The sequence below is a fragment of the Equus caballus genome, chromosome 15 (assembly GCF_041296265.1).
Source record: "Equus caballus isolate H_3958 breed thoroughbred chromosome 15, TB-T2T, whole genome shotgun sequence".
Taxonomy (NCBI): Eukaryota; Metazoa; Chordata; class Mammalia; order Perissodactyla; family Equidae; genus Equus; species Equus caballus.
Window position 1 is genome coordinate 23,387,443 of NC_091698.1, and position 26,695 is coordinate 23,414,137.

At 48.1% G+C, this 26,695-nt stretch overlaps 2 long non-coding RNA genes across 2 annotated transcripts; both read left to right on the top strand.

Annotated features, from left to right (window-relative positions):
- Positions 1–4,843: 4,843 nt before the first annotated feature.
- LOC138917808 (uncharacterized) lies at positions 4,844–14,387 on the top strand. The gene is made up of 3 exons (XR_011426275.1): positions 4,844–12,324; positions 13,061–13,222; positions 13,427–14,387. It is a non-coding gene; the product is annotated as an uncharacterized lncRNA (long non-coding RNA).
- A 4,620-nt stretch (positions 14,388–19,007) lies between these two features.
- On the top strand, positions 19,008–26,064 carry LOC138917809 (uncharacterized). Its single transcript, XR_011426276.1, has 2 exons — positions 19,008–19,546; positions 23,966–26,064. It is a non-coding gene; the product is annotated as an uncharacterized lncRNA (long non-coding RNA).
- The last annotated feature ends 631 nt before the right edge of the window (positions 26,065–26,695 follow it).

The following is a 26,695-nucleotide window of genomic DNA, read 5'->3' on the forward strand; positions in this document are numbered from 1 at the left end:
GGTCAGGAGCAGAGCAGGTGATAGATTTTTGAAGGAGGGGGCACGAAGGAGAGAGAGGGGACATTGGCTGGCGGGGTGGAAGGACCCCCCCTGAGCCGTCATTCTCTGCCCCTACCTCACATGGTCCCAGAAAGAAAACCACCAATGAGTTCTAGGCCAACATTGTCCCCAAGTGTGGCAAAAAGCAACCCCAGGAAGTGGAGCACTGTGGTGAAAACACAAGACGGTGAATCAGGAGCGCTCTGCTCAATTCCCTTTTCCTCTGGGCTTGTTACACCCTCTTAGGTCAAATCGCATCACCATTTTGGCCCTGGAATTCCCGCCTGAAGGGGAAGTGGTATGCTCCTGACCAAGCTGCTGCCCAGCAAGGCACTCACACGCCTGCAGACCGAGGGCAAAGGACCTTTGGTGACACCTAGTTCCTCCTGCTTCTCCCGATAGCGTCCAGGGTGGGAACTGTGCAAGGTGAGGAGATGGACGCCAGAGGAGTGGTGCCTAAATGTCACACGCAGCTTTGCTTCTAAGGTTCCAACTCAATACAAAACACACACGTCCCAGAGTAATACACCTTAACTGTAGAAAAAATTTTAAAATAAGTTTAAAAAAAGTAAGACAATTTCACCCAAAATTTGCCACCCAGATACAACCACTGAAAATACTTTGGCAAATATCTTTGGAAAGTATATCTTCCTTTTTACAATACATATTTTCTCAAATGTCTATGGATAAAGTACAATAGACACACATTTGTTTAAATATAAAAATATAAGAATGTGATCCTGTTACACATATTGCTTTGTAATCTGTTTTCCCCTCAGTAATATATGATGAACATTTTCCATGTCATTAACTATTATTTTACGATGTATTTAATGGTTGCACGTTCTCTAACTTTTCGTTGACCACGAGCCTCTCTCTCTGAAACCTGCCTCAGTTTTTGCTCTGAAGCACTGGTTCTTGGGCAGGAAAGGGACTGAGAAGAAGAGAAGAGAACCATTTACATTTGGCCCCACGGACGTTCTGGAAGAAGTTGGCTCCCAGCGCCAGCGGGAAGAAAAGAAATATTGGGAGACTGAGGAATATGGCTTCCTCCTTTCCCCTTTGATAGCCTAGCCTGGGTGAGCAGGGAGTTTGAGGTGGAGACAGAAGTTAACACAAAACCAAACAAAAGTGTAAGTGTGGGGGAGCTGGGCTGCCACCCTCCAGTCAAAGATCCCCTGGGGACGGCTCTCAGTCGGAAGGAAGGAGGGAAGCCAACGTGGGGCTGAATCTCCCAATTCATAAAAGTGTGACTGACAAACACACATTCCCTAAATGGCCCCCAAAGTACATTGCTTTTGAAAGGGGTTGTTGTCACTCCAGAGAATCCTTAATTGGTGGCGTTTTCGGAAATGTAAGGTAATATATTTGATCACTGCATCTTCCTGGGCTAACCCAGTGTTTCAAAACTTCCTGCTCCATCACACAAGCAATATGGGCTGAATGTGGAGACAAAGAAAGTGCCTCAAGGAAAAAGTAAGATGAAAAAGATCTATTTTCTTCAAAGGGCCCATTGTCTAGCGTGGGGATAGGAGAAATGCACAAATATCAGCCACACAAGCACAAGACAGGCACAGACTCTGAGCCAGACTGTTGGGTTTGAACCCTGGTCTACCAGTTGCCAATGCAAGTGACCTTGTGCAACACAGCCAGCCCCTCTAAGCCCCTAAGGGGATAATGATAGAACCTGCTTCTGGGGGTGTTGAAGATTTAAAGGATGAAGTACACAAGCCCTGGGCAAGGAGCAGCATGCAGTGCGTGCTTATCTGGGTTCCTGAATGCGTGGGGCTGACTGGAAAGAAGTGATCAGACCTGGGTTAGAGGCCGGAAAACACTTCTTGGAAGAGGTACGCCTTGATCTTTGGAGAGGTTCCGATGACACAGATGGAGAGGGTAGGATTTCAGAAAGACAAGGCTCGGAAGTCAAGCTGTTTGAAGAAGAGTCAGGGGAAAGTGACTAGAACATCTGCCTCGAGCTTTGTGTCCGGTTGAGGCATGAGTAGGAGTCAAGTCAGGAAATGAGGGCCTGAAATGCTGGCCTAAAGAGTCCGTGCCCAGTTTGGTAGGAAATGAGGAAATTCCAAAGGCTTTGAGCAGAGGATGCCAGGTGCAGACGCTATAGAGTAGGAGCTACCAGGCAGATGGGATGGGATGGGGGAGGAGAGACAGATGTGGGGTCACAGGAGGCCACTGTGGAAATCCAGGGCATCAGTGGGGATGGAGTGAAGGGTGATGTGGGAGCGATAACGGAGAGGGGGCCTGGCCAGCTTCAAGGGCTTGTGACCTTCACAGTACCATAGGGCCCATGTTCTGAAGGGCCCTCTGCTTGGTTTGATCCTCTTCTGTCACTGCCTTGAAATTCTTAACATTTTGAACAAAGAGCTCCCAGATTTTGAACTGGGTCTCCCAAATTGTGTAGCCAGTCTTGAAAGGGGGACCTATAAGCCCAACAAAATGTTTGGCTTGGAGTTCAGCAGAGGAGAGAAGGAACTGAGGGAGTTGTGGGGAATTTAGGTGAACAGATGAGGAGTGAGAGGTAAGATGGTGTTTGTGGAGAGAACATGCTGTGTGTGATACACCAGCCATCCTGGGGAGGTGTTCCAAAACACGTGGGGAATTTGGTCTTAGAGCTCAGGAAAGAACTTGGAAATATAGTTATTTATTTGGCAAGTGTATCCTGCTATTAACCTTTTCTTCAAACACTAAAGGATGATGCACTTTGTTTTAATGAGATACATTACGTTTGTAGTTTCGAAACAACGAAATTGACAAAATCATTTACTCAGTAATAATATGTGAAGCTTTAGAAGTGGGTGTAGGAAAGAAATTTTAAAAAAGGTCAAGAACTGAATCTGGAAGATCACGTTATGGGCTAAATTGTGACCTCTCCCCACCCCCCCCCCCCAACTCGTATGTTGAAGTCTTAATGCTCAGTACCTCAGACTGTGACTGTGTTTGGAGTTAGGGACAGTACAGAGGTAATTACGCTAAAATGAGGTCATCAGGGTGGGACCTAATCCAATACAACTGAGTCCTTATAAGAAGAGGAGGTCAGGGCACAGACGCACGCAGAGGGAAGACCACGTGAAGACACAGGGAGAAGACGGCCGTCTACAAGCCGAGGAGAGAGGCCTCGGGAGAACCAGCCCTGCCCACACCTTGATCTTGGACTTCCAGCCTCCAAGACCGTGAGAAAACAAATTTCTGTTGTTTAAGCAGCCAGCCTGTGGTACCTTGTTACAGCAGCTCTAGCAAGCGAACACGACCGTCTTCCTCGAGAAGAACAAGAAGAGGGAGAAAAGCCCTTGGAGACAGGCTAGACGGTCAGGGAGGCGGAGGGAGAAGCAGGAGGTGAAGGCTCGGAAGCGAAGAGAATCTCAGGGAGGAAGGGCGCTTGCCCGTTGTCGGTGAGGATGCAGGGCTTACAGAAAGCTGCTGGATTTTAACATCAGGAAGTCAGTGGTGACCTTTGAGAGAACGATGTCATTGGCGCCACAGGGGAAAACCAGATGCAGTTAAGCTGCAGGGATGTGACGTGATGATCTAGGGCAGAGAATCCTCATTATTCAGAAGTTTAAGTCTGAAGGGTAGGGATGACACAGGACAGCAGCTTGAGGAGCAACCAGAATCAAAGGCAGGAAGGATTTTTTTTAGGATGAGATTTAGGAAGCCCCGGGTAAGCGTGGCTGGAGAAATCCCAGACAGGGGGCCCAGTCTCCATCTGTTACATGAGCAGGAAGGAACCTCACAGGCACCAGGAGGAAGGGCACAAAGCCCAGGTGGACAGCTAATGCACAGCACTGGCCTGCCATGATGTCCGGGGAAAGAGAAGGAAGGGGCGTTTGAGCTGCCCTCTAATTCCAGCAGCCCCTGGACTGCCCCTCTCTGTTTAGCTCCACCAGGTTCCTGTAAAGAGCCGAGGCCTGGCTTCCCTTCACCTCTGTCCCACCAGAATTCCCCTTGCAGATTCGGAGGCAGAGGGACTGTCCTCCCCGGGGTTGGCACACAGGCGCGTGCGCATCTGTTCCTCCAGGGCTTCCCCACCAGCAGAGCAGAGACGCCGCTGTGAGGTAGGCAAGGAGACCGGCCTACAGCCCTTTGAGATTAGGGGTCCTGGATGTGCAGAGGGTACCCACAGCTGCTGCCTGCGCTTCCCCGTTCCTCGGCAGAACTCTGAAATGTTCTTCCCAGCTCCTGCAGCTCTCCACGGCCCTCCTGGGCCCGGGCCCTGGGAGGTTGCCTTGGTTTCTTGGGAACTGGGTGCTGAATCTCTGGGCAGCCCCAGCCCCAGGGCGCTGCTTCCCCTTGGCCAGCAGTTTTCAAACTTTTAAAGAAATGGCTAAGCCCATCTTTCAAACATCTTAGAGAAATTGCTAAAATATCAAATGGCGAAAGGTACATTTTATTAGCATACATTTCCATTATAACTTCAAACTTATTATACTCTTGCATTGTAAAGCCAAACAATGAGAACTACAAGTTGTTTTAATAAATGGAAAAAATAGAAACTGGGGTTATGGGAAATCACTACAAGCCGATGCCAGCCTCAGCGTCTAGTCTATTTCTGCCATTTGCTTTGGTCACATTGTAATAAGAAAGTTCCTAATTCACAGATAAATGGTTGTAAACTGTAACAGTTTTTTTTAACTAAGCAGCCTTATAACTTTGGCATATTCTTTAAAGGAACCAGCAAATGATATGCTGAGTCTTTACAAAATGATTTATCTTTGCAACACACTTGGCTTGCTGATCTGCACTGTCATATGTTTGTAAATAACATATTTGAATCTATTATACTACAATGTGCAAAATAATTTAACAATCTTCTTCTTCTTCTTCTTTTTTTTGCTGAGGAAGATTAGCCCTGAGCTAACATCTGTGCCAGTCTTTCTCCACTTTATATATGTGTCACCACCACAGCATGGTTGAGTAGTGGTATAGTTCTGTGCCTAGGATCCGAACCCATGAACCCAGGCACCTGAAGCATAGTGTGCCAAACTTAACCACTACACCACAGGGCCAGCCCCAAACAATCTTTTAAAAATGAAATTTGAATCAAATATTTGTGGAAACCTATATGGAGCTTTCTCTGGGATATAGATGGAAGTCCAGTATCCTAACAACTGCCTTGAGCCCCAACCCCATCATCAACAAACATTTACTGAATATCTGCTTTGTGATGGATTCTGTACTGGGCTGGAGATGCAGAAGAGAACACAGCTGGCCCTCAGCCACAAGGACTTTGGCCTGGAAGATGAGGTAGACGCAGAGGGAAATTCCATCAAATGTAGAGTGTTCAGGTTGCTCAGGAGACAGCCACTTGGGGACCCGGCGGAGTGAACGGGGATGGGCTGCGGTGCAGGGCAAGGGTGCAGAGCAGGTTTCCAGCGGTCTGTGCTGGGGATCGTCAGAAATCAGGTGAAGAGGGGCAGAAAGAAGTCCCTCAGAAGTAACGCCAAGAGACACGACATGGAACTGTGGACTAACACATTGTGTGGGTCTCAAGCTGTGAGAGGTGGCTGGAAGTGACAGTGGGAGTGTCACCCAGGGAAGTCCCTAAAACATTTTCCTTGTCTCGTGCTTTGTTTTTAAGTTGTGCTCACTTATAGGTACCAAGGCAGAAGCATGCTGCGTGGCCAAATGGCAGAACCAATCCAAACCAGAAAAATAGAAGATGGCGATGGGGTGCCATTGCAGGAGGTGCCTCGCGCTAGGAGGGAAGATCTGCGCATGCCCCCAAGCCCCCACCCCGAGCAATGATGCAGAGAAGCCTCCACCTCCACATCCTACAAGACGCCTGCTCGCCTTCCCTTGGGGAGAAGGTGTTGAGAACGTGAGCTCTGCCTCCTCCGTTCGTTGATCAGTGAATAGCGTTTCTGCTCTGCTGTTCCGATCCTGCTCTGGTTCTACTGGCGCGGGCAGCTCCCGGCAAAAGGACCCACTTGCGGGTCACCAGTCCCTTAGGGCTCGGTAACAGGAGTGTGGGAGACTAGCCGGGGGAGGCAGGCAGTGCCAGGTCATGTCTTGGAGAAGGGCTTCGAGGTAAGAAAGAGGTGCCTCGTCTCTAATCCAGAGGTGATAAATGGTGGGCAGTCGAGGTGTTTTAAGCAGGAGGGTGCTGCAGTCGAATTCGCGTTTTTACAAGACCCTCTATATGGATGAACCCCATGTATGGGGGCAGGGGGACCACTTCCGGGACTATTATGAGGCTAGGGCAATGGAGGCTGAGCCCGGGAGCAGCAGTGGAGATGCGAGAGGAAAGCGATATCGAGTGATATTGAAGAGGCAGAAGTGACAGGACTTGGTGATGGGCTGGGTCTGGCGGGACAAAGGAGAGGGAGAAGTCAAGGAAGCCCCTGCACAGAAGTTTCTGGCTCAGATGGCGGGCTTTTAGCAAGAATTTGAGCCCGGGTCTCTCTGCTTCCATAGCCCTTCAGACTGGCGCTAAGAGAGGAAGAGCCAACAAATCAGACCTGTGGTCGAGAACTGTCATCATGCACATAGATCCTAGGAAGGATCTGAAGCCAGGCAGAGCCCAGGTGAGAGTGGGCCACCCTTCGTGGAAGTGTTGCTTACAGCTGGTTGCTGGGAATGAACGAGCAGGGTCATCAGTGTGAGATTAACGGGTTGATGAGATTTGTCAGCCAAGCCAAAGGTCGGATTTCTATGAAGAATGCAGTTGCAGAATCGAGTTGCTTTTTTTTTTTTCTTTTGAGGAAGATTAGCCCTGAGCTAACATCTGCCACCAATCGTCCTCTTTTTGCTGAGGAAGACTGGCCCTGAGCTAACATCCATGTCCATCTGCCTCCAGTTTATATGTGGGACGCCTACCACAGCATGGCTTGCCAAGCGGTGCCATGTCCGCACCCGGGATCTGAACCAGCAAACCCTGGGCTACCAAAGCGGAACGTGCACGCTTAACCGCTGCACCACCAGGCCAGCCCCAAGTTGCTTTGTTTTTAAACTACAAAATCCACATAATGTCACATCACTGCAAAGGCAGGCGTGTTCCCTCTGGGTTCTGGTCGTGGGGCAATACTATATTTTCCAGATAGCTCCTGATTGCAATGAGCCAAATTGGGGACCAAATACTGAATATATGACCTTGAAAGCAAGAACAGTAACCAAAGTGACTCTGCCTTCGTGCGCCTGCAGTCCCAGCGTTCCTCCGAGCTCGGCAACGTTTGACGTAAAGCATCAGCCGCAGTGGGAAAACAAAAATGCAACCTAATCGGGTTGCTGAAGGGCTAGAAGGGAAACGGGTGGGGGAGTTTATGTGGTTTTTAAAATAGGAAGTTCTACCCCAAAGTGTGTCATTTCTGAAGTGAGGGAAGTTCCCACAGGCTGCTCAAAGAGCCTGCACAATAGCAGTTTGATGTTTTCAACACATTTATGGTTCATGATAGTAAACACACGGCTTTTCTCCAGATCATACGGTGTTCTTGGGATACGAAGTGACTAAAATATACCCCAAGCTTGGCTGCTCTGGGATCTTATGAAGCCAAAGAGAAACTCCTGCTTAGTCTTGTGAAAGATTAGTTGCTTATCAAGAAAATGCAGTTTTTCGAACGTTTAAAGAGACTCATTTGTGAGGAGAATGGCGGTAAAGAAGGGGTGGTCGTCACCATTACAGGAAAGGAAGCCTGGCTGAGTGATGCTGAGGGCAGCTTGTGAAGAAGAGGAACTCTCACACAAGCCAGCGAGGTCCTCCATAACTTAGGGCATCTGACTCAGGTCATAACTGAAAGAGACCCAAATTAGACTCCAGTCAGGAAGCCCAGCTGCCATGGGAGAGACGCCCTGTGCAGATTTCTGAGGCGGGCGGGCTAGCCAGCGGCCCCTCTCACTGTGAATGGCCCCAGTGTGCTCTGGCTCTGGTGTTCCAGCCACCCCCAGGGGGAGGGGAAGGCCTGAATGACCCAGTGTCCCTGTGCAGGGGTCCTGACCTCAGAGGCTTTTCTGAAGCCTCCCAGAGCTCAGGAACTCCTCCAGACTGTGACAAAGCAATTCTTCAGGGAGATAGAGGAAGGAAAAAAAAAAAGAAAGACTCGAGAATCAAGATTGCCTCATCTTAACCAAATGCTTAAGAAGAGATTGGCTCATACCTTGTGTTTGCATTCAAAGCTAGTGTTTTCATTACTAAAGTTGAAGTTTGGCAATTGCAAATCATCTGATAATGTATCAGTGGTGTCAAAAGGGGAGGCTGAAAAAAATGGAGGAATGTGTTAGCATGTGTGGTAATACAGACCAGGGACTCTGGGGTCAAATCCTGAGACCGCTACTTGCGGGCTGTGTGACTTGGGTGAGTCATTTACCCTCCGTATGTCTTGGTTTCCTCTGAAGAATGGAGGAAAGTAATGGGTAGGATCCTTGTAAGGCCTAGGTGATTTAGTACTTGGAAAGGCTGTGTAACGGTCACTTGGAGAGACTGAACGTCCAGTGCAACACACATGTATGTGTCAGGCACTGGCTGTCTGGGAGTCCAGCCTGGGAGCCGAGCACGTCCATCCACCCCTCCACATACTCTTCTATCTTCGGCTCCTGTGACCCGGTTTTCTTTCTCCACCCCTCTGATTCCTTTCCAAGCTCACCCCCGTCTGCTCAGCTCTTCCCTGTGAAGCTCCTCCAGGGTTGCTGCAAGGCCCTCTCCTGTTTCCCTCTTCTCTTCTCACTAGGCTATCTCATCCACACCCACCGTGTCCACTGCCAGCGACACACAAACGGCGCACAAAATCACATCTCCAGCTCAGACCTCTGGGCTGAGCTCCAGACCCAGGCATCAACTGCACTCTTGACAGGTCCTCCTGGATGGCTCAGAGGCACCGCAGACTCAGCAAGCGAAAAGCCCAACTCATGCCTATACACCCACAGCTGACCCCCTTCCGGGGCAACCTGGTTCAGCGACTGGCACGATGCTCCATGCAGACCTAGGAGGTGTCTTCACATTCCTCTTTCCCATCCATTTTACCCACAAGCCCTGTCAGCTTTGCCTCCTAGGCACCTTTCAAACGCGTTTGCTCGTGTCTCTCCATCTCCGCCAGGATGACCCCAGGCTGATTCTCCTGCTTGGCCGTTGTCTTCTAACTTCTAACACAAAATGCGATGGGGGAAATGGTTAACAAACACACTGACAAACCAATTAGGTAGTTTCTCATAATGTTAACTGCTGTGAAGAAAAAATACCAGGGAAGTAGGCTAGAGAGTGACCCGGGGTGGTTGGGAGCGGCTTCTGAGGAGGCGATGTTCGAGGATCTTGAGGAAGAGGACTCCAGGCCTGCTTCAGATTCACAGGTCCTGAGATGAGAGTTAGCTTGAAGGGTTTAAGGGTTGGAGGCGATCACAGGCTGGAGGTAAGAGAAAGAATGGGGAGATGAGGTGGGCAGGTCCACACAGGTCAGCTCTTGTGTGGTTTTAGAGACCTCGGGAAGGAGTTTGAATTTTATTCTAAATGCAACAGGAGGCCATGGATGGCTTTTAAGCAGATCCATCAGCTCCCAGGGGAATTGATTACTCATACCAATTCCTCCAGCCCCACGTGATTCTGCAACCAACAGTGTGCTTGGCACATAGAGGCACTCGATTAACACATGTTGCTGCAGTAAATGAGTGACAATTCTTGAAATCCAGTTTGTTATTCTCTCTAATCAAGGGTGACCACCAGGGTCGCTGGCCCAGTGAGTGTGTCTCCATCCGTGCAGATCCACAGACCGGATATCTAGGGGTATCGTGACTTTCCTCTTCCTCAGCAGTTTGTCACCAAATCCTGTCCGCTCCACCACCTAAACATCTCTCCAGTCTGTTCCCTCGCATTCTTACATAGGAAGTAGCAAGCTAAACCTCTCCACACTGGCATCAGAGTCACTACTGTCTGTGACTCCTGAATCCAGGGTCTGGTCATTCAGAACGTGAAAGGGGTTCATTTCTGCCTGTGTCAGAGGCTCACATTCATCCTTCTGGAGGGTGTGGTCTGGGAGCATGCCTAGGAAAACTGGACCCATGGCCTATGGCTCTTCATACACTGGCCGATCGTTTACTATCTCTGGGTTTGTTTGAGCTGATTTGTAAAACAAGTGTAGTGATATTTGCCTTATCTCTTTCATGTTGGGATAAAATAAGTAGCTTTGAGGACCAGAGAGCATCGCATCCATGAGTAAGTGTGAAGTATTGTCAGGCCAGGGGCTGGTATTCCAACAGGCAAAGGGAGCCTCTGGCTCATGTTAAGGTGGGGAAGCCAACAGAGCTGGAGCTGGAGTTGGAGTCAGCCGGCCTGACTCGAGGGCACTCGCTCTTTCTGTTTGCTGCAGCCACTGTTCTGTGGGGAAAGCTTGGTGAGGCATCTCCAAGCCTGGTGGAAACCTGCGCACAGCCTCAGCCAGGCGCCAGGACCCCAAAGCATCATTGTGTTGCCTGCCATTTATTTCCAAAGATAATATTGTCTTTTGTCCAAGTTTGGATTTCACCAAACTTGTCATTACCACTGGCAGTGGAAATGAAGGGCTGTCTTGGAGCCACCAACTTGAGGCCCACACAGAGAAGGTCTGGGAAGCGGCCGCCTGGAGCTGCCCTGAATCCTGAGACTTCAGGCCCCACTTTGCTAACCTGGCCAAATGGTTGAGTGCGGAAGAAGATGGATTTGTCTGGACAGGAGAGAATATTCCAAGATTCAAATAACTCTAGAGGCCTTTCTTTTGGTAACCAGTCTGATACACATAGAGTCAAGCCAAGCAGAATAAAAAGGCGGACAGCCTGGTCACACCCTCTCCCCTTGACCCTGCCTCTCGGCCACCACTCGCTCTCCTCAGAGAGCCCTGGTCTCCTCCTCACTCTCCTGCTCTGGCCTGGCACCGCCATGGTCTTCTCGCTGATTTTCTTTCACATTTTCAAAAGGAGCAAACTGTCGATCTTTTGATTTTCCTCCAACTGACCACATTCTAGCCCATTTAAGCGTGCGAGCTCTTGGTTGTGCCCCATAAGTCTTGTCTAAACCATAGCACTTGGGGGCCAAGAGGGAACAGGGCATTTGATCAGCACTTCTTGGACGTTCCCAGGACTTTCACCTGATGTCTCGTGGCCCCAGAGCCCTGTGAGGGTGCTGCCTTGACCCCTGTTTACAGATGGAGGAGGAACTCTACAGAGAGCTTGGGCAGCGTCCCCTGGGTGGCCCAGGGCCAAGATGCAAGCCCTGCTTTCTCAGGGAAGAGCTAAGCCAGCGATTTTGTTTATGAAGACTCTTGGCTTTTTGCCCTTGTTTTAAACTCATAACCCGTTGAGATGAGATGGTTCAGTTAAGTTTTCTTGGCAGCATTTCACTCTCAGCTTATACTATCTTCTGGGCATGCTCTATTCCCTGTTCAAGAATTGTTAGGCTGTATCCTGTTTCAATAAGATAAGTCACCTTATTATCTCTGATCCAAATTCCCTGTGGCCAGCTGCTCAAGTCTCTATGATAATGCAAACAATACTTACTTCTGTTCTCAGTTGCTGATCTTTTTTTAAAACTTTTTTCATGAAAACAAGAGTCAGTTTTCACAGGTGGGGAGCTGTGGCCTTTCTCTTCTGAGGTCTGCATCTGCCAGTGGGAGGACAAGACTGACAATGCTGTCAGGAGCTCTGAAGCCGGTGCTGTTCCAAACAGCTCCACAAAGTGTTCATGCAAATTAGGAGGAGTCCTGGGTGCCAGCATATTGCCACCGATGTAAAAACCCGTGCAGCTGGCTCTTTAGAACAGCCCCCAGTGGAAGCTACCCAAATGTCCATCAGCTGTAGAATAGACAAATAAATCGTGGTGTATTCACACAATGGAATATCCACCAACAAAGAGAGTGAACCATCTCTAGGCACATGTGGCAATATGGGCAAATCTCGTAGACATGACCTTATGTGAAAGAAGCCAGACACAAAAGAGAACACACAGTAGGACTCCATTTATACAAAGCACAAGAACAGGCAAAACTAATCTACGGTGTTAGAATGAGGACACTGGTTACCCTAGGGGTGAGAGAAGGAGGGGGTGTCTGGGGTGCTGGTTATATACTGTTTTTTTAACCTGAGTGCTGGCTCAACAGGTGTGTTCAGTTTGTGAAAATTCATTCAGCCAAACACCTATGATATGTGCATTTTTCTTTATATATATTACCTTCACTGAAAATTTTTTTAAAAAGCCACAACTGATGGAGCTGGCTTTGTCCAAGTGCGTTCTGATGCCTCCATTTCTCAGCTGTATTTAACTTGTGAAGATGCACAGCTATTTCTTCTAACACAGAGTGGTGCCTGCAGAAACAACAGGTAACAACCTAAGATTTATTTTATCTTGTTTAAAAAATTTTTTTTAAATATTAGACGCATGTAGGAATCACGCCTTAATCACACCTTAAGTATCCTGTGGATGTTACACGACAGTTTTATTCTTTAACTGAGCCAAGCTTAGAAACTCAAGACAGCAGTGTGTCTATTTGCCTGATTGCTGGCACAGCACGCTCTATCTTAGGTCCTTTTTTCTTGTGACTAGATCTTGAATTATAGAACTGCGTTTTTTACTCGGGAAAATGGGAGAAAAAGAGATGGAGATGCTGCAGTAAAGCCTCCTTCCAATAATCATAATAGTTCTTGATAAAACATGTTAGTTCTTTTAAAAACAGAAAAGCATCTTTCAGTCTCCTCTAGCAGTAGCTTATTGGCAGCAGCTTTGAGCAAAGAACAAATCAGGAGGCAGTGACACCCCCCCACCCCTCTAACCCATGCTAACAATATCACGTTAGGTCTCTGAAGTGCAATGTTATTATTCCTGGATAGTGTTGATGTACTTTTTAGGTGACTGAATGAAAAAGCAAGCCCTTGATTCTGTGGTTTTAAAATATGCAGTTTTACTGAAATATAACTTTTATTCAAGACAAATAGGATGAGTCATTGCTATTGTTGCTACTGGCAAGGAATTTGAATTTCATTTTAACTCTAGTATTCACGTTATTATATTTAATTGATATATTCTAAGAATGTGCCTGCACAATTTTCCCCAACACAGCTCAAAGTCACGGTAACGAGATGTTGTCTCTTCAGAATCCACCCTTTAAGACCGCCAGGACACAGCTCACATCTACAGGAGGGGGCTTTCAAATGGCTCCTGCAAAGAGCCAAGCTTGGTTGCCTTTTGTTGTGTTCAAGTCTCCAAGCTGGTGGGCCTGAGGTAAGACCTGCCCTTGAAATAAACTGTCTTTCTCTTTGGTACGAAATTAACCTTGCAAAACGTACTCCTGTCAGAGCCATCACATGCTCACCTGAAAAGGCCCGTGTCCTTGGCCTTTGTCAAGCTCTCCTGTCAATTGCAGGCTGTCTTTCAGAAGCAAGGATTTGAGAAGCTGGCTGCTAAAGTGTTTCTCATTAACTGCAGAGCCTTCTGATGAAAAAGGAAATAAGGACTCCAAACTCAGACCGCCACATGCTTCGGTGACACTTCTGGAGCCGTGACCAACCTGGAAATCTGATGATCAGCATCAGGCCCAGAGGGGAAGAGAAACACGAGTGTGGGAGAAGAAAACAACAGACCCTCCCAGAGCGGCAGCCGCGGCGTGCTTGTTTGCATCCAGAGGTGCGCCAGCTCTGCTCACTCCTTTCTAACAGACAGTACACACTTGGGCCCATTGTCCTCCATGGGCCTCCATGTCGTCTGTGTCTTGTTTCAAGGTTTGCCTTCTCTCAGAAAGGGCAATATAAATTCCTAGGTAAGTCTCAGTGTCTTAGCAGAGGTTTGCCACCAGTTTGAGAGGAAACAACAAGTGGTATCCAGAAAAAGTCCTCTGAAAAGAAGGGTAAAACCATCCAGAGTGGGCGTGCAGTGAGCTGACGGGTCAGTGTCGCTGAGCGCGCAGGCTTGAGAAGATCTGGTTTCTGTTTTTTCCGAGTTACTCTATTAGGAGTAGACATATTGCTAATTGCTGTGGAAGCTGGGCCTGTGGGTAATGTTGGCTGTGTGGACACTGGGACAGCATACGTGGAGATCTGAGAGTGAAAATTTGGGACCTGTGACAGATGGGACCCATGCCACACCCAGGGGCTTGAGGCCCTTGCAATGATGACCATGGATGAGGCCTGCCCACAGACCACGATCTGCCATTTACATAGGCAAATGGCCACAGAATGAGAGGCTGGTTCTTCACCCTGGCTGCACATTAGAGTTAACTGGTATTCGAGTTAATATTACCGTGCATAATAAATCCACCGAGACTTAGTGGTGTAAAACAGCCACCATTTTGCTACACCCGTGGAGTCTGCGGATCGGAATCCGAGTAGAGCTCAGCTGGTGGCTCTTTGGCTCCAGTGGCACTTCCTCAGTGATATCAGGTGCTGGATGGGCTGGTCTGCAGGGTCCTAGATGGCTTTACCGCTTGTGTAGTGTCTTGGAGGGGAGGACCTGGGCCTGATGACCTGAGTGCCTACATGTGGCCTTTCCAGCACAGCAGTCTCACGGTTGTTGGACTGCATCAGAGTCCAGAGCAAAGCTGGCAGACATGCGTGGCCTTTATGATGCAGCCTGGGAAGTCAGTCACATGGCCTTCCCTTTGCCACGCTCTGTTGGTTGAAGCACACAAGCCCACTCAGTGAAAGGGGACGGGAATCAGCCTCCGCCTTTAAAGGAAGGCATTGTCAAGGTCACGTTGTGGACGAGCGTGAGGGCCAGGAGGTGCTGCTGCACCATCTTTAGAAATGCGGTCAGCTGTACCTGGGAAGTTTTTAAACAGCGTCTACCTTCATTCTGTTTCATTTGGTCCAGGGCAGTGGTTCCCATCCTCGCGGGACATGAGGTCACTTGGGAGCTTTTAAAAATACCTGTGTCTAGGTCACACCTCTGAACAAGCAAATCAGAGTCTGTGGGAGTGTGTTTAGCCATCTGTAGGGCAGCCAGCCAAGTTCCAAAACCTCTGGAGAATGAGGCCCAGGAGACAGGTATCTCACACACACACACACACACACACACACACCCCTTTCTAGGTGCTTCTAATGTGCTTCCAGGGTAGAGAACAGTTGGGGTAAACCTTATGAGCCTGGTCCATGAGTAACTTTGCAGTAGGACTGGAAGTGGTCCTCTCTAAGCTTGGATGGTTTTATGCTTCTTGTATTTTCTTTATCTGTTTACTTCTTAGTCTTTCCTACTAGTTAGTGTGTGAAGTGGTTCTTAAAGAGTTTGCCAGTGTCGGTAATCTCGGGGCCACAGAGGGACGCAAAGGACGGCACTGGTGCTGGGGCTGGAGGCATGGCTGGGCTCAGGCGCCAGGCGCGGTGACAACAGTGGGACGGGCCAGGGGCGGACTTGAGGAGCAGTCCTGGTCTGCTGTCCCTCCGTGTCTGAGAGGCTCCTTGCTGTGCTCCCTAGAGAAAGCCTGGACGGGAGCCAGTTCAGCGTGGAATACGGGAGGCTGTCTTGCTTACTCGGTTTGGCTCCAGGGCAAACTAGTGAGGCGCATGGATCTGTGTGTTAAAGAATGTAATAGACGGCTAAAGGGTCGTGAGGGCTGAAGGCAGGCTCAAGACTCGTCATTTATGCCTGCAATTTGAGGAGCCAGCTGTAAGGTCCCCATGCTGAATGTGTCTGGGGAAGGCCCTTTCAAAGAATGGCAGGGCACCTTCACAGCTTTGAGTATGAATTCTGGTGGTTCAGTTACTGATGCCCGCCAGGAATCGTCAAGATGAATAGGATGGTTTTTGATTATGGATTCTTTTATTATTTACTCGAGAAGACTTGTATTTTCAACAGCTACGTAAAACAATTATCTATCTTTGCTGCAAAACCTGGAACCTTGCACAATAATAGGTGCTAAAGAAATGCTTGGTGAGCAAATAGGTCAACGAAAACAGAAAATAATTCCACTTTCTTCCTGACACCTGTTTTTTCCCCGGTATCTCTTTAAGTATGCGATGAAATTAGTTTTTTAAAAGAGAGAAATAAGGAGAAAACTTAGAAAGACGATGTTATTGGTTCTGAAAGTGAAGAAGGAAGATAAAAGCTACTGCAGGGCCTGCCCGGCTTAACTGATGTGCTGAGCAAAGGAACTGGAGGGACTGGAGTTGGAAGGGCTCACGGTACCACTGGGTTTGTTGTTGCTGTGTTTGTTCTTAATGCATGACCATAAGCTGTGCTCTTGACATCTCAAGTGGGGAGATGTGAATCTGGGATTCTCTCCCAGCCACTCTTGGCTCCCTGTGAGTAATACCCTTCACATCTCATTAGACCCACCTGCCGCCATCTGGACCCTGTCAACCTTGATCCTGAGCAGGGAGGAGGGAGCAGGTGAGCGGAGGGAGGTGTAGGACACTGCTCTGGAAAGAAGCGGGCCTGCCTGCACCCCAAGAGCGAAGGGGCTCAGAGCTTGGGCTTCAATTACAATTGGCCTAGATTCAGGGCCCAGCCTCACTCCTTACTGTGTCACTGTTGGCAAGTTACTCCACCTCTTTGTACCCTAGTTTCCTTATTCATTAAATGGGGGTCCCTAAAACTTATTTCGAGACTTGCTGTGAGGGCTAAATGGGGCAAGGGGCGCAAGGACTTACCCAGTGCCTGGCACACAGAAAGGCCTCGGGAATGTCACCTTCAAACCCCCAAACCTCAGTGCTGCCCGCCCTGCTTCCCTCTGGGCTGCCCCTTCTTTGCTGCTCTGGTGTTTTCTACGGTGGAAACTGGTTGGGAAATCATCGGAGCCTGAGCTTGGCAGAGGTCTTTGAGATCGGTCTGTCCCTGAGCCCACCTGACTCAGAGCCCCGTCTTCTGCACCACGGCGGACGGCCGTTCGTCCCCACTAGGGGCGTCTAGGAAAGGGGTTCGCCGCTTCAAGAAGCACCCCTTCTTGTCCTTGCTTCTCCAGGGGTTTTTCCTTGCATTGAACTGAACTCTGCCTCTTTTATAACTTCTCTGTGTAATCTTGAGCTTCATCCTCTTTCCAGTCCATGTGACAATCTTCCAAATTTTTGAAAAGGCACTTTTCCCTTTTTTATTAGTCATTTAAGTACTTTATGTAAGCCAGCCAGTGTAGACGCTTTTTTTTTTTAAAGATTGGCACCTGAGCTAACAACTGTTGCCAATTTTTTTTTTTTTCTGCTTTATCTCCCCAAATCCCCCCCATACATAGTTGTATATCTTAGCTGCAGGTCCTTCCAGCTGCGGCATGTGGGACGCCGCCTCACTGTGGCCTGACGAGCAGTGCCATGTCCATGCCCAGGATTTGCACCGGCGAAACCCTGGGCCACCGCAGCGGAGTGAGTGAACTTAACCACTTGGTCACAGGGCCAGCCCCAGTGCGGACGTTTTTATAAGCCAGCCTAATGTAGTACTAGATTAATGTTTTATGTGTTTACTTTTTTCTTCAGGCACCTCACTGAGGAATCAACCCTCTGACTCCTCAGCAGTTTGGATGGGGCCAACCACCTCCACCCCACTTCTCAATCCCAGAGGTGGGCAAGTAGCCCAGAGTGCTCTATCATCCTGGCTACAATGATAGCTTTAGATATTAGCAGGCAACCCAAACTGGACCATTCAGGGGCCTACCCTAGAATTTTGCTATAACTCTGGGAAAAGAGACATGTTCTTTTCTTTGGGATCATTGTCTCTTTGGCTGATAAATCTGTGGCCATCTTTGCCAACACACTAGGTGTTCTTGTCTTAGAATAGACCCAGACACAGGGAAGCAGAGTCTCCAGTTAGAGAGAGACAGACAGCATTCTGATGACAGACTCTGCAGCCAGGATCAAACTGTACCTGAAGCCTTCATATCTTAAACATCCCAGTTATATTGACTTAAATCCATCCCTCCCTTTTTCTGTTTTAAGCTATACTGAGTTGGTTTTCTTTTCTTTTTTTTTTTTTGAGGAAGACTAGCCCTGAGCTAACTACTGCCAATCCTCCTCTTTTTGCTGAGGAAGCCTGGCCCTGAGCTAACATCCGTGCCCATCTTCCTCTACTTTATACCTGGGACACCTACCACAGCATGGCTTTTGCCAAGCGGTGCCGTGTCTGCACCCGGGATCCGAACTGGCAAACCCCAGGCCACCAAGAAGCGGAACGTGTGAGCTTAACTGCTGCATCACCGGGCCAGCCCCTAAGTTGGTTGTCTGTCACCTGCAACCAAAAGCATCCTGACTTATCCGGGGAGGAAGTTCCCCCAAAGGACTCACGGGACTAACTTTGGTGTTCCCTCCACACCCTGGCTGCCCTCTGGTGGGTGCCCAGCGCTGCATTGTTGTTGGCATATAGAAGGCCTGTTGCCTCTCAGCACTCCTCAGAACCTGAATGAACTACTCTGGGTCGGGGTGTATTTCAACCAAATATGAAATACAAAGTAGAAGCAACAACCTGGAAATGCCCTGTCAGCTGACCAGGGCGGAGTCAGTAAACAGAAGTCAAACGATAGTGCTGTCTTAGGGCTGGAGAGGCAGGCACTCAAGTTGTGGCGGAGGGCGAGGGGCGGCCAGGCCCCCAGGGGGGAGGCCCGTGAGTTCCAACTCCTCCCTCTGCCTCTGGCCCACAGGCTTCCTGCTGAACAGAAACCTTAAAATGTGCCCAGAGGAGGGACATGATTTTCTTAATTTACAGTTTATAAAAGGAATAAAAAATTTTAAAGCATGGAATGAAAAATATAGCACAATTTTTTTAAGAATCTGAGACACAAATACTCACTCTATTCTTCTGCTCGGGCTGCCATAACAAAGGACTGCAGACTGGGCGGTTTAAACAACAGAGATTTATTTCCTCACGGTTCTGGAGGCCAGAAGTCCAAGATCAAGGTGTCAGCAGGGTTGGTTTCTTCTGAGGCCATTCTCCTTGGCTTGTAGATGGCTGCCTCGCTGTGCCTTCACGTGGTCTTACCTCTGGGTGTAACTGTGTCCTCATCTCCTCTTCTTTAGGGTCCCCAGTCCCTGGATCAGGGCCCACCCCACTGACCTCATTTAATCTTAGTTGCATCTGTAAAGACCCTATCTCTGAGGCACCAAGGGCTAGGACTTCGACATATGAATTCTGAAAGGACACGATTCAGTCCACAACGCTCACCCACAATAAATTTCTGGATGCTCCAGCCCACTATCGATTGTGCAATGTTTAGGAGATTCAGAATGCTTGATGGCCCCCATTTCTTTTGAGAATGAGGTGAACAGGCTCTCTTCATCAATCATGCAGAACATCATTGCTTCATCAGAGCAGATCAAAGCAGAGGAAGACAATAACTACCTTGCTGCAGAAGCAGCCTCAGCTGTGTTTGCTGAGAGCAAGAGAGAAGCCAATCATCCTGCGCAGACGAGGCTCGCCTTGGTGGAGAACCCAAAGGAAGCCTAGACCTTATCCTCTCCTGGCTTGGCACTCCTGCCCCTCAGGGGCCAGGGCTGGACAAGGGGCTCTGGCAGGCACAAGAGTTTCGCCCAGATCACTCTTCCTTTAAACGGCCCTCTCCAGGGAGCCTGTGAAGTGAGTTCAGTTCTAGGCACATTCGTAATTGGAAAGCACTAAAGCAGAAGGAGGAAAGAAAAGGTATGAAATCCGATCTTTTGTAACAACTTGCAGATCTGACAAATTGCCCAGATAAAAACATATATAATTAAAGGATATGCAACACCAGTGTACGCTGCATATAACACAACAGATAATTTTTACTCGAAAAAATGCGATTGAAAATGGCATTGGAGTGAAGGGCAGCTGGAATCATTTTTTAAACATGTCATAGGAGGTACTCATTTAAAGTGATCTTGTATTAGATCTTTATTTTTATTTTTGCTGAGGAAGAGTCACCCTAACATCCATGCCAATCTTCTTCTATTCTGTATGTGGGTCACCACCACACCATGGCCACCTACGAGTGGTATAGGTCTGTGCCCAGGAACCAAACCTGGGCTGGTGAAGCGGAGCTCGCCGAACTTAAACTCTAAGCCACAGGGCCAGCCCTAGGTCTTTACTTTTTAAATCAACTAACTGCCACTATTTTGTTGGTTAAAGACATTCTGATTTTCATGTTAAAACAACACAGCCCAGTGGAGCAGGAGGAAAAGAAAGAACTGAGCTGAGTTGGGTCTAAACTGGCCCTCACCTGTCTCTCTTCTTCCCCTCATTCAACACCCAGTGGGGCTTTGTTTTGTCCTTCCAATACCCACAGCTCATGTCAACCTTGAGGACTTTGCACTTTCTGTATGCTCCGCTTGGAATCCTTTTTCCTCATATCTTCTAGTGGCTTATTCATTTTCATCACTCAGGTCTCAACTCAAATGCCACACATCCTCAGAGAGGTTCCCCCATTCTGCTTCCATCCCCGTCACTCCCCTTCCCAGTGGTTCTCCCAGTGTGGTCCCAGACCAGCAACATCAGCCTCACCTGGGAGCTTGTTAGAAATGCAAATTCCCAAGCCCCACCCCAGACCTACTGGACCAGGAACTCCGAGAATGTGGCCCAGCAATTTGTGATTCAACAAGGCCCCCAGGTGAGCTCATGCATGCTCAAGTTTGAAGACCACTGCTCAGTCCCCATCCTTGAAGTATTTTCTCCCGAGCTCCTCTCACACAGAAGTTATCTGACTTATTTGCTCATTTCTTATCTACGCCCCATTACTAGAATCAAAGAACAATGAAGGCGGAAGCTTCTTTTGCCTTGATCATTGCTATAATCCCTCAACAGTGCCTGGCACATAGCGAGCCTCTGTAAACCTTGACTGGATAAGTGAGTGAAGGATTAGATGGAGAGACAGTACGAGTGGAGCTGTCGAGGTGGACACTCTGCCGCTTGCCAACTGTGTGACGAGGTCATTCATGCTTCCTGAGACTGTTTCCTCCTCTGTAAAATGAGGGTAGAAATAGGACCTAGCTTAACGTTGCTGGAAGATAAAATGCGAGAATCCATGTGAAGTGTTCCATAGATGCTCAATGAATGTCTATTGTTATTATTAGCTAGTCCCTGCCTTCCTTAAGGTGAACAGAGCAAAGGAGGCTCCCCGGGGATGAGGGATCCGAGGAGAAATTTAGAGCAGGAGAGGGAGAAGTTGGACAGATGGGCAAAAAGAAGTTATTTGTAGGCAATGGGAAAAGGTGGACCATGTTCTTGGGAGTTCCAGGACCGATAGTCACGAAGAACCAGAATATTTGGTAAAGGAAGCCTGATGAACGTGGAAAGAGAACCAGTTCTCAGAAGCCGGTAGCTCTGAGGACCAGAAACTGGATTCTAGGGGCTGGCTCGGTGGCATAGTGGTTATGTTTGTGTGCTCTGCTTTGGCAACCTGGGTTTCGCAGGGTTGGATCCCAGGCATGGACCTACACACCACTCATCAAGCCACACTGCAGTGGCGTCCCACATACAAAATAGAGGAAGATTGGCAAAGACATTGGCTCAGCGACAATCTTCCTCAAGGAAAAAGAGGAAGATCGGCTAACAGATGTTAGCTCGGGGTCAATCTTTCTCATCAAAAAAAAGAAACGGGATTCTGAGTGTGACAAAGAGGCCCTGGAAAGTTCTGACGGGTACACTGCCCCAGAACGACTCATCATCTCCCACATGAATTTCTCTTCTGAATAAGTGCAAGGTTCAGTTGCGTCTTCCTCAGATTGTCCCCCACCCCCTTAGTGTTCTTTCTACTCCAGAGGAGAGGTTTCAGCTCAGGTCTGACTGTATTTAAAGATGCCTTTAGAACTGTTATTCTCCATGGCAACGAGAGGAATAGATTAGTGCAGAGCTTTGCCCAAATCCCCAGGTTTCTCTGTATCTTCACGTTTGTTTCAATTATGGAAGAAAAGTGGCATGGCATAAACAACTCAGTTTTCTTTTTAAATTCCAAGGCCTGATGCAATATACTTTTAGCAAGTACTGTGGTAATATATTCTAACTTAATAAAACTCTGCCGAACATAAAAATATGGACATCCAAAGAGAGAATTTAGGGAGTTACATTATTAAAAATTACACTATTAGAGATGTTTTTTCCCTAAAAGGATTTGGAGCAGTATGCCCTTATATGGTTAGGTTTCCCTGGCCTGTGCATTTAAAATGCATTTTACAAAAACTCAACTTAGAATTGTTGGGAACATGTTGTCTACAAAGCAAGGCTGGCCAGAGGGAGGTTCAAGAGAAACGGCTTTAATCCAGAGCTTGATGGAAGCGCGGGCGGGTCTGGGTGTCCCCATGGCAACAGAGGGGGGGCACCCTTCTGCTCTCTCCGAGTTCCTCTCCAATCCCAGCTCTCTCTGGGGTTGGGACTTTTGGGTGATGAGGTCAGTCAGGACCAGTATCCCTGAATCCCGTGAGGTTTGATGTAGGGAGAGCTCTGCTAACATATAGAATAAACTCTTCCTTTGATCGTCTTTGAAGTTGTTCTGGATGCTGCTTAAGTCTGTGGGTTAGTAGCGTGGTTACCATAAGGGCGCAGCCTGTTCCAGAATGCAGGCAACAGATTGCCCCAGAGAAGATCCACGGAGATAGACTTTGCTGTTAGAAGGACAGAGGCTGACTGGATGCTGTCCTTCGTGCTGCAGCCAGCCGAGTCTGGGACAGCCACCTTTACCTGCCTTCTGTATTCCAGCCGCTAAACCTGTGCTCACAACCTGGTGCTGGAGGCTGGGTGGTGCAGCAGCCAGACCATGGCTCTTTCTGCCACAAGGCATTCTTGGCTTGGTGCTCTGGGCCTGTGACCTCTCAAGGACCCATGACAATATTTCAGACCTGAGAAAAATGTTTTGGCTCCCAAACATGAAAATAAACCGTTGAAATTGAAATAAATATTTAATTAAGCGTCTGTGAAATGTAACGTGATCTCAATGAGCCAGTTTCTACTCAACTCAAACCCCGTATGATTGCATAAAAATGTGACAGTTTGAGTCACAGGAAAACATTTATAAGTTATATGAAAACTCCAAATTGGAATTATAAAAATTATACAGCGAAAATTTATATATTCTGTGGAATGTGACTATGTTGTAACGTGTTTGCTCTGAAGGGGGACAGAGTTGGACGCAGAAGTCCTAGACTGGGGCCTGACTTCATTACTTAGCAACTTTGCAATCTCAGGCAATCAATAAAACTCACGGAACAATGTTTGCTTGTTTGCAAAATGAGTTTAAATGAGATCACGGTCATTAAGTGAATTTGTAGATGCAGAAGCGCCAATGAAATGTTGTTCTATTTTTATTTGTAAAGAATCTAGGGCAAATACGTAGAAGTAAAAAGAAAGATTTTTCGCATGTGATGACACCTTCCTGCCTGTATTTGATTCTCATTAGTGATGGGCAGGCAGCTGGGGGCAAGGGGCCTCTCTCACCCCCCTCAAGGAAGTTATGAGGGGTCTGGGGTCTTCTGCGGAATAGGGGAGAGCTTTTCTTTGTTAGACATCTGTTGAAAGTAATATTGATATATTCCTTGTGTTCCTATCATTCTCCTAGAAGAAAGGTGACAATAGGAGCAAAGATTAAACAGGACAGGAGGTACCATTCAGACAGTGGAGCCTAGCTCTCCTAACCCGTTCAGTCTGGTTTGCAGAGACATCCCTTCAGGAACACATATGTGCCCCCAGTGGCACATATTTTCCAGGCCACCCAAGAAGAGATCACGTAGCACTTCACCCACAGCCCCCTCAAGAAATATCCCGTTCGTATGGCCAGTGCCCCCTTTCTTGGCTGGAGCCTGCACGTGGCACAACTGTTTGTACCACGACGGTGTAAAGCTTGGAGAGGAGCTCGATCTTCGCTTGGCTGGGCATCACCTGGGCACCGGGTGGGCCCTGATTGACAGCAATAACTCAGACTGCCTGGCTGCACAGAAAATGCAGTAAAACTTCCGCACGCTGATAATGATTTATGTAAAACAGTGCCTAATTCAGAGCAGTTCCAACCTTACAGTTAATTGTGTACCATATTATCCAATAAAAAGTCTAAAGAATTTTAAATCTGATTAAATTGGAGTCTGTCTTTCTTTTTTCCAGGTCTCTTGTACTTCGCAGCGTTCCGGTTTTCCAGATTTACTCAAGGAGCAGCACCGTTCAAGGGCGCCTGGGGGAGGTACTGCGTCTGTGCAGGGAGTTGGAGATGCTGGCCTCTGATCCCTGATTGCTTCGCCTGCAGCCTCTGCTGCGGTGGGTTTGGTTTAGAGACTGACCTTAGAGACACCCTGTGCATCGGAGTCTCCAGAATGTGCACATTCTTTCCCTCCTCGGTCACGCCTTGAGCATCCTCAGCAGTGCATTTTTGCTCATTCCTTAAGGTCTAGCCAAGGGCTACCCCTTTCAGAAGGCTTCCCCAGGTTATCTCAGACTGCAGGGGCCTCTCTTTTTCTTTTTTTTTTTTTAAAGATTGGCACCTGCGCTAACATCTGTTGCCAATTTCGTTTGTTTTTTTTCCTTCTCCCCAAAGCTCCCCAGTACACAGTTGTGTATTCTAGCCGTGAGTGCCTGTGGTTGTGCTGTGTGGGACACCACCTCAGCATGGCCTGACAAGCGGTGCCATGTCTGCGCCCAGGATCCGAACTGGAGAAACCCTGGGCCGCTGAAGCAGAGCGCGCTCACTTAACCACTCGGCCACGGGCCGGCCCCCTCTCTTCTAATTAATGACTCTCAATATTGCCACCACTTATTTAGGATTTACATTCTTCTCAGGATCCAATTCAACATTGTCTGTGATCTCACATGTGGCAGATTCAGGAGAAGATATATAACAAACAAGTCAAAGTTCCTGCCCTCGAGGACATCCAGGGACTTGCTAGAAGTTAGGAGAGTCCCATGAAAGATGAGGACGTCGGGGAGGAAGGTAGAGCCTGACCCGGAGGAGGTGGCCGTGGAAGGCTGCACGGAGAAGGCGGCCTTCGAGCTGGTTTGGGAGGTGAATACGGTAGATTTCTCTCTGTGAAGAAGCTGACAAAGAGCAAATCCAGAGGCACAGAGAGATGGAAGGATTTGAACCTGTTAGGGAACAGGGAAGGATGGCTGTGGCCCACTTGTAGTTGTTAAGAGCGTATCCACTGGAGCCAGACTCCCAGGGTTGGAATCCTGGCCCCAGCACCTACCGGCTGGTTAAACATGAACGAGTTACTAAACCTCCCTGGGCCTGTTACCTCACCTGGACAGTGTGGATGTTTTGCAGGTACTTGTATCAGTCTGCATCTAATCAGACCCAATCAGTAAGCACATAGTAATTTAAACAGAGAAAATTCAGTGTAAAGAATTATTGAACCATGACCAGAGGGAAACTATAAAGATGTAGAGAGAATGTTAAAGGACACCGCAGGGCTGAAGGAGAGTCTCCAATGTGGACGTGGAGCTCCCTTCCCAAGGCTGGGGAGGAGCCCTCCTTGTAGTGATGTGGTCGCACCCCACTCTTGTTGGTGGAGAAGTTTGCCGGTTGCTCAGGTCAGCGTGGGCCATAGCTGCCGGGCAAGCAGGCAACAACCCGTTAGGACTCAGGCTATCCAAGGCTGGTGGGTGGGTGGGTAGAAGGAGTGCCACTGTGGCATTGAGGCTGCCACTGTGGTTGTGAGGCCAGGGTCTTGGAAGGGTCATGGGAAGGCAGTTTCCGGGTGGAGTACTGAGGCTGCGAGACTACGTGCCCTAGGCACACAGCTGGAGCAGAGCACCCCTAGGGTAGCCACACACTCACACCTCTGACCCCCTGCACAGCAGGGGCAAGAGAAAGCAAAGCTCTGTGCGTTGGAGCCAGGAGGAGAAGCCATCTTTCTCTGGCAGCGTTGCTCCAGCACCCTGTTTAGCAAAGTTCCGTGTACTTGCTGTAAGGGAAAAATGCTTAAAGAATCCAGTCCGTCACAGAGCAGGTATTGGAGGGGGAATTCGGAGCTGAGAGGCAAAAAATCAACAACTGGCACAGGCCACTTTATCAGATTGAGGAAGTTCTCTTCTATTTCTAGGTTGCTAAAAGTAATTTTCATGAACAGATTTTGAATTTTATCAAATGAGTTTTCTCCATCTATTGAAACAACCATGTAGTTTTTCTCTGCTGTTAATGTGGTCATGTTCATCAATTTTTTTTATTGTGGTAAAATATATATACAATAAAATTTGCCATGTCTTTTGTGCATTTTGTAATTTTTCAGTGTACCAGTTCAGTATCATTACTTACATATACAGCATCACCACTATCTAGCTCCAAATCTTCTTCATCACCCAGACAGAAACTCTGTATCCATTAAGCAATAACTCCCCACTCTCCCTCTGCCCGGCATCTGATAACCTGTCATCTATTTTCTGTCTATGAATTTGCCTATTCTAGATATTTCATATAAATAGAATCATACAGTATTTGTCCTTTTGTGTCTGGCTTATTTCACTTAGCTTAGTGTTTTCAAGGTTCATCTATGTTGTAGCATGATTCAGAGCTTTATTCTTTTTGTGGCTGAAAAATATCCGTTGTATGTATATACCACTGTGTTTTGGTTATCTGTTGTGATGGTTAGTTATACGTATCAACTTGGCTGAGCCATGGATGAGGCCGAGATACCTGATTAAACATCATTTCTGGGTGTGTCTGTGAGGGTGTTTCTTGAAGAGATTAGCATTTGAATTGGTGGACTGAGGAGAGCAGATGGTCCCCTCCAGTGTAGGTGGGCACCATCCAACCTGCTGAGGGCCGGAAGAGAACGAAAAGGTGGAGGAAGATTGAATTCACTCTCTGCTTCACTGACTAAGCTGAGACACAGGCCTTCTCCT